An 8177-nucleotide genomic window follows, 5' to 3' on the forward strand; every position below is an offset into this window, starting at 1 on the left:
AGGGTGTTATCCAGCTGTTTGGCGTGTGTTATCTCCTCAGTCTCCAGGAAGACTCCAACTTAATAAGAGCTGACAGATTTGAGGATTGGTTTTCTACTTGGTTAGTAAATGCCCACTGAAAGGCAACAGGGAGAATTTTCTTAAGAAGAAAGAGAAGCAGCAAGAGCTGAGCTCAGTAGGACCTTACAGTCTAGTTGAGTGTGTGGGGAGAGAAGATAGACACACACCCCTACCTAAAACAGCATAGCACTTCTACAGAGCAGCATTCCCCCCTGGACAGACGATCATACCATCAACCAAGCAGTCAGGCCCAATGGAGGCGAACCTATGAGGAGCCAGAATTGTTGAAGGCTTCCTTCTTACAGGACAGGAGGTGGGTGCTAGTCTAATACCCTCCACAGGGGTTTCCCAAAAGGCCCCACAGGCCACAGCGGCATCTGGGTAGAGCATGGCCAGTCTGTATTTTGGCAGTTTTGAATTACTTTACAAATGTCTCTTGGGGGTCCCCAGAAGTTTGGATAATTGGCAAATGTCCTTCGTGTTTGGAGCTGACATCAAGGAGAGGATTGTCCCCCGCCCTCTCACGAGTCACCCAAGGCCACTTAGGAGCCTTGATGTTGCACTGGGAAGACCTCGGCCCGCCTCAGTGTGGTGTTCCTTAATCTCATTTCTTTTTTTCTCTATTCCTATTTTTTCCACCCACTCCTGTTGGCCTAGACCCAACTAAACACCGGAAGGGTAGAGTGAATTGCGGGTAAGCAGTTGGAAGGATGAATAAGCAGATGAGGGGCTGAGGACCCTTCGCTTGGGCCTCTCTTTGCTGGCCCTTGTAAATTTTGCTGTTAATCTTCTTTGGATTTTTTTCTCTGCTGGGCCTTGGACATGCTAGGAGATGCTCCAGACATCCCAAATACCTTCTTCTTCCTTGAACACATCACACACTCTCTTACCTCCAAGCCTTGATCCTATGGTCCTTGATGCCTGAAGACTCTCTCACCCCTCTTTATTGCCTTGTTAGACATTAGGGAGCAGTGGGAACTGTAGACAATTCCATAGTTTACACTCCATTTAGAGAGTTTCGGGGCTTCTGATCTACAAGTTGTAGGTCTGAATGTTACTTGGAGTAGGTGTGCTGCTTGCTTTGGTGAGGGAGAAAACAAGTAGGGGTGGGTGACATAGCCTGAGTAGACAGGGACCAGAGAGACACTTGGGAGAAGGCAACTGACCCATGTGGCTGAAACTCGGGGAGCAGGGGGAGATAGAGCTAGAGGAGGTCAAACGGAAGGGGCTTGACAGCTGTGCTAGGCATCCCTTCTACATCTGTTCTGGATACTGGCAGAACCTGAGGGTGACTTGGGGTCAGTTGCAGGGGTAGACTCTGCCCTAGACAGGGTGCAGAAGCCAGGGAAGTTCTGGGGGAAATCTTTCATTTTACAAAAAGGAGATGCCAGACTGGGACTTGCTCTGGTGCCTTTGCTTCTCAATGCTGTGTAGGTTTCAGAGATCAGATGATGCTTTGGTTTAGGTTTTAAACCATCATTATTCCTTTATCACATAAATAAAACATAATACAGATAAAGAGGAAAAGGAAGTGAAATTATTATCACCCATAATCCCACCACCCAGATATCATTTACATGTAGAACTTGAGTACGGAGACTTCCTGGGCAATTTTCTGTATTTGCAAGGTAGAAGCAAACCGTAGATATATTTCGTAACCTACTTTGTTTTAGAGTGTGTGTGTGCGCGTCTGTGTGTGATTTTGTACCATTTAAAAAAATGCATGCTTGCCCAAATTCAAACTGAAGGGTGTAAAGAGAACCCTTTTGCTCCCTGCCTTACCCCTTAATTGTACTCCTCAAAGGTAGGCCTCCTTAAAAGTTTCTAGTATATCCTTGATTAGGGAGAAATTTAGAAGGGATAATGTGTGTGGAGTAAAAAACTATAAATAATTGTAATTTATACAAATATTAGCTGTCACGTGTCAGGAGGAAGGTGTAGGGTGGGTTTGGTGGGTCTGGGAAATAGTTTGTGGTTAGTGAAGGGACTTCCAGAAATAGATATTGTGGATTTGTCGCATGGGTGTTGGTGAGGAGCAGGGTGAGTAGAGGTGAGAGGCTGTGGCCAGGACCACATATTGTCAGATCTTACCTCCTGGGCTGGGATCGGGGTGGAGAGGGTGGCAGGTATGCAAACGAGCAAGAGACTTGTCAGGAAGCAGTGATAGTTTTTGGTAGATATTTATAAAAATACTCTTGCTTAACAAAACGAAAAGTTGGGAACTTCTAGTCCCCCAAAATTAAAAAAGAAAGATTTTAACATATCTACAAATACTAAAAAATTTGAGTGACACTGCAGAACTGGATGGGGAGTTGTGTCGGATTTGGTTCTGGTATTGCGTCTGTCAGAGCAGTCTTGGACTGAACCTTAATTTCTTCAGATCTCAATTTTCTTATCAGCACCTGATCAGTGGTTTTCAACCCTGGAGGCACATTAAAGTCACTGGGAAACATAAAAGAAAAAAAGGAAATCTGTGGGAGCGGGGCCTGGGAATTTTTTTAACGCAGCCAACATTAGAGAAGCCCTGGATCATCCTAATTGCTCATTTTAGCTCTAAAATGTTATGATTCTGCATATTGTATTATACAATTTTGTTCCTTTCACATACTGTGCACAAAAGTTGTAAACTTCTTACATACTAAGAAGTCTTACTTTTTATGAAAAACTCCCCATAATTCTCCTTAGGCCAATGAGATAATGCCAACGTTCTTTCTCCATTAAGTCAAGAATCATAAACATAGTAAAACATCAAATAATTCGCTTTTGACCCCCCCCCCCAGGAGTCGAAAGCGTGGACTTTAATATCTCATTCCCCCACTAGGTGGAATGAGACCAGGTGTTCTAGGCGTTAAATAATAATAATATCTCATTCCCTCATTTTGAAAAAGCTATTGACTGGAGCCCTGAGGGCACCTCCATTTTCAAAGATGACCCCGAAGAGTTCAGAGAGAAGACATTACTGGAAATGTTTTTGCTAGAAGAATTGTGTATACCGTAAGTTCCAAATTAGGAGGTCCAGTTTGGGGAGGTTTTATCAGATCTAAATTCTACATGGAGTAGGAGGTGTTTAAAGAGACTTGGTGCTGTTTTATCTTTACCATTGAAGTTTTGGGTTTTGTCTCTTCCTAAATGAGTCATTTTTTTTTAAAGGAACCTAACTTGGGGAGGTGGGGAAACCACTGCCGGAGGTGCTGAGAGAGGAGGCGGGCAGTGAGGCTGATAGTCAGGGGACTGAGTTTACAATTGGGCCATTTACCCAGGAGGGGCAGAACCAAAGATCTGTCTGCTGAAGGTGGATCAAGAAGAGTACTGATGTGTTTATTAAGTTACCAAGTATTTTCTGGAGCATACCCACCAAACATATGGCCTAGTATCAAGGCTCAATCCACAGATTCTGGGAGATAGTGGACAAAGCGGAAGGAAGCACCTAGTTTTCACTCTGGTTGGGGAGATGGGACACAGATCATGGAGATCAGGCGTGTCCATCTTTGCCTGCACTTAGAAATGAACGAACTGAAACGATAGCTCCCCATACCAGTGCGAACAGTACACATGAAAATGTTAGTGCCAGGCAGGATTTCAGAGGAGGAGAAATGGCAGCCTGAGGGCCCCCGTTGTGGAGCACTAGGGGGCCTGATGAGACAAGCACTGGCCGGGCAGCCAGATGGAGATCGAGTTCTGTGGGACCCCCTCACATCACTTCCTCTTTCTGTGCTGAGTTCTCCCAGCTGAAAAATGACCCCACACATCTAAGTCATCCAGACCCCTGATCGACTGTTCAGAGTGTTCGCTGTCCTTGATGCCTGAGGAGGTAGGGGAGGGACAAAAAGTGGGGAGGAGCTGCCAGACCCTGGCTTTGAAAAACCAGAGCAACTCCACGTGATTTGGCCCATGTTCTTAGAGTGAGGAGCTCCCTGGCACCCAGAACGAGTTTTGTACATTTGGAACGTTGGCCAAGCACACTTCTTTTATTCCACACCGATTCCCTCCCCGCCGTCAAGAAGTGATGGTTTTTCATCTTTTCTGAGTGGTGTGCAACCTCCTGCAGTTGTACATGCATGTTTGCTAAGTTTGTCACAAACTTCCTGTTTGGGTTTGGTCTGAGGCTCGAAGCTTTGTGTGTTTTGAAACCTGGGCGTTCACAGAGAAGTCCAGCCCTTCTCTCTTAGCGGCCGTGGGGTGGCCCTTTTGTTCTCCTCCCTTTTGCTGACTTTTGTCATCCTTTGCAGACCTTCCCACTGGGAAATGCTCTGCAGCTTCTGTACTTGTTCCTATTAGCGAGATTTGAGAGCTGTGAGATCTGAAAGCTGGAAGGAGGGAAGGGAGCAACATTTATTGGGCCCCTTACATAATGCCAGGCACTGTGTTAGATGTTTCTGTACATTTCTTGTTTTATTTGAGCTTCACATTAGCTCCTGCAGAATCTGGCTCAAAGAAGTTAATTGACCAGTCCAAGGTTGGACAGCCACTAGGTGACAAAGTCAAGATTTGATCCCAGGCCCAACTCTAGAGCTCCTGTTATTTCAACTATGTCACGAGGCCCACATTTTGCCTTTGGTTCCACTGTTTTGGGGAGATCTTGATTTCTTATTGGACATCTTGGGAGACAGCATCACCTTGATCCCTATAATTTTCTCTCAAACCCTTGTTATTCAGCTGCCTCTCATTCTGTCTGTGTGGGATGTGATTTGATAGCTCTGAGTACTTTGCTAACTTTCACTTTTCCCAACCATCCTCTCCCTGAACTGCTGTGTGGTCCGTGGCTGATGAGGACCAACTCTCAATTTCCCAGAAACATAGTATAGTATCCTTTTTCCTCCTTCAGGGAGCCCAGCACTGACAATCCCGCTAATCACCATGAACTCCCCTCAGCCAGATTTCTCACATGTCAAGCTCTTCCCTTGAAGAGGGAGGAAGACGGGATCTTTATCCATGTCTATGAAAGTGTGCGAAAGGGTAGCTAAGGAAGGATACCAAGACCTGGAGTGTGTAGAAGCAGGAAGAGGAGGGAAGAGCTAAATCCAGCCACCATCCACCTTATTAGGATTGCTGTTAGCATAGAGTGCCAGACGCTGGATGCTCCCGCAAAGGAAGAATGGGTATGCTTCCAAAAACTTCAAGAAGGCCCTCTGTTTCTTCCCTTACACATCCAGGTCTCTTGTATTTTCTGAAAAACTTCTAGAGGTACATCATCTGAGCTTCATCAGTATTATTCTGTGGGTCAAGTAACATTTACCTGGTGTTGAGCAGTGGGCAATTTCAAGCGTTTTCAATACATATTAATTACCCTCAAGGGGTTTGCAGTCGACATGAGCAAATGGAACACTTGCCAAGAGAAGCTCAATGCAGTGAGCTCAGAAGAGCAGGGGAAAGCTCAGCTAGCTGGGGTGGTACCACTCAGTGGACTGCAGGAAAACAGGGCAGTCACAGGGGTGGAGCTGCAGGGGGAGGAGTGTGCCCAGCGCTGGGATCTTAAGGCAGGGTCACAGAAAGGGGAGGAGCAAAATGGAGGGGGTGGAGCTGAATGTGCCTGTGGGAAACAAGGTTAAAGAAAGGGATATGCATCGTTTATGAAGGATCCTGAGAGATGGCTGTGGAGTTTGAAATTTTCCTGTATCGGGGAGCCACCAAAGCCAATCAAATAGAATGGGGATAGGTAAAAACAGTGCTGGAAGAAGGTTCATCTGGATCTGTGCATTGTAAATGGGGAGTGCTGCTGGGAGGTGAGTTGGATAACATTTATCATGTTGGATATTAGAAATGAAATGTTGAGGGCTTGGACTAGGGTAGTGTCATGAATATAGAAAAGAAAATAGAGATGGAAGGTTTCAGATCCCAGTTGTCACTTGCTACCTGTGTGACCTTGAGCAAGTTTACTAATCTTTTGAACCTCATCTGTAAATAGAAGCTGAAAACACTTCACAGGACTGTTGTATAAGGATTTTAACTTGTGTCGCATCCAGCGCATAGTAGGTGCTCAGAAGTAGGAGTCCTCTCAGTGTAAGAGGAATAGTCTGTGATTGACTGGGAGGAACTGGGGGAGTGGAGAGGGTGGAAGGGCTCAAAGAAGCCTCAGAGGATTGAATCTAGAAGCCTGGAAGAATGAGGCAACCTTGACGGAAATGAATGGAGCTCTTTGGGGTTCCTCTCCTCCTATATCTAGGCTGCTGAGGACCTGTCCCAGAAATCCCATAGCCATTGGGGTTGTGCCTGTATGAGACCACGGCCTCTGGTTTCGGCTGGGCCCTCAGTGGTGCTGGCCAGCAGCCAGCTCTCTCTAATCAGGGGATCGGAGTCGGTACTGGTTGAGGTGAGTGAGGCACTTAGGGCACAAAGTCTAAGAAAGCGCTTGGTTTCGGATCCAACCCTATACTTGCAGGACTCTCCCACAGCAGTGAGCCCATTCAGGTTCCTGCCTCCCCTCCTGGGTGAGTATTGGCATCTGGGCTCATTGCAAGCTGGTTTCCTTCCACTCAGAGAAGGACCCTTTCCCTCCCCCGAACAGAGAACCTTCTTCCAGCACATGGGTCCCCCATCTCCTGTAGCTCTTGGGACCTCACTCCCTTCAGTTATTCAGCAATAAAGTCTTTCTTCAAACTTTCACCTCCTTTTTTTCACATTCCTGTTTCTCCTTCCCTCACAGACAGAAGTCTGGAAGGCATCTGCCCTCAGGTTTTGCTCCTTGGCTGACACAGCCCACTCAGGCTGGCTTCTGCCTGTGAGAGGGGAGCCTGGCACGGGGAAGGGACCTGGTGGATTTGCCGCAGAGGGTTCCTGCCTTCCATAGGAACTGCCCTCTCTAAGGTCACCCTGGCTTCCATGTTACCACACCCAACGGACACTTCAGCCCTTATCTTTCTGGACTCCGCTGCTTTTAACACTGTGGACAACTTCCTCCTTTTTGTAACTCTTTTCTCTTGGCTTCTTTGATTCCACAAATAAATCTTTCAACAACTATTTCTCGAGCACCTGCCTGTGTTGGACTCTGAGTTATACCATAGTACAATATCCTTATTCTCAGAGAGTTTATACTCTAGTGTGAAAGAATAGACATAAAAACATAAACAAATGCCAGGTAGTAATAAAGCTACAAAGAAAAATACTACAGGGAAGGGAATTGAAAGGATGCAGGAGTGGGAGTGGAAGGACTCACAGAGAAAGTGACATGTGAGCAGAAACCTGGAGTAAAGGATGCCTGGTAGAAGACTGTTTCAGGTAGAGGGAAGAGCAAGTGCGAAGGCCCTGAGGCAAGAGCCTGCTTAGGATGTTTGAGGAAGCCATTATGGCTGGAGGAAATTGAGGAAGCGTAGAGTAGGAGTAGAAGAGGTCAGAGAAGAGGCCGGCCAGGATATGTGGGCCTTGTAAGTCATTTCAAGGATTTTGTCTTTAACTTTGAGAAAGATGAAGCACTATCGGAGTGTTCTGAGTAGAAGAGTGATTTTTAAATGATCACTTAGGCGACTGTGGGAGGCCTGGTGTAATAGTTTGCTGGGGCTGCCATAATAAAGTACCACAAACTGGGCAACTTTAACAACAGAAATTTATTGTCCGACAGTTCTGGAAGCCAGAAGTCCGAGATCAAGGTTTCTATAGCGCCACGCTCCCTCTGGAGGTGCTAAGGAAAGATCTGGCCAGGCCCCTCTCCTCGCTTCTGGTAGTTCATTGGCTTGTGGCAGCATAATGCCAGTCTTCACAGGATGCTTGCCCTGTGTGGGTGTCTATGTCCAGATTTCCCCCTTTTTATAGGGACACCAATCATATTGGAATAGGGACCCACTGTACTCCAGTATGATCTCATCTTACTGGCTAATTTTATCAGCAATGACCCTATTTCTAAATAAGATCACATTCTGAGGTGCCGAGGGTTAGGAGTTCGGTATAGTAATTTGAGGGAGACACAATTCAACCCATAACATAATTCAGTGCATGTGGTACCCGGATTGTAGAAAGGCGAGGGTAGAAGAAGAGAGACCAGTTAGGAGGTTACTGCAGTAACCTAATGAGAGAAACTATTGGCGTAGACCAAAGTGGTAGCAATGGAGGTGGTGAGAAGTGATGGAGGCCTGGATATATTTTGAAGATAAAGCTGACATCGTTTGCTGATGGATTGTACATGG

The 8177-nt window shown here is 46.2% G+C and overlaps 1 protein-coding gene across 14 annotated transcripts in view; it reads left to right on the forward strand.

Moving 5' to 3' along the window:
- TRERF1 (transcriptional regulating factor 1) overlaps positions 1-8177 on the forward strand; it is a 188483-nt gene that overhangs the window by 66255 nt on the left and 114051 nt on the right. The window lies entirely within an intron of this gene.

The sequence above is a fragment of the Pteropus alecto genome, unplaced genomic scaffold (genome assembly GCF_000325575.1).
Source record: "Pteropus alecto unplaced genomic scaffold, ASM32557v1 scaffold7, whole genome shotgun sequence".
In the NCBI taxonomy this organism is placed as follows: Eukaryota; Metazoa; Chordata; class Mammalia; order Chiroptera; family Pteropodidae; genus Pteropus; species Pteropus alecto.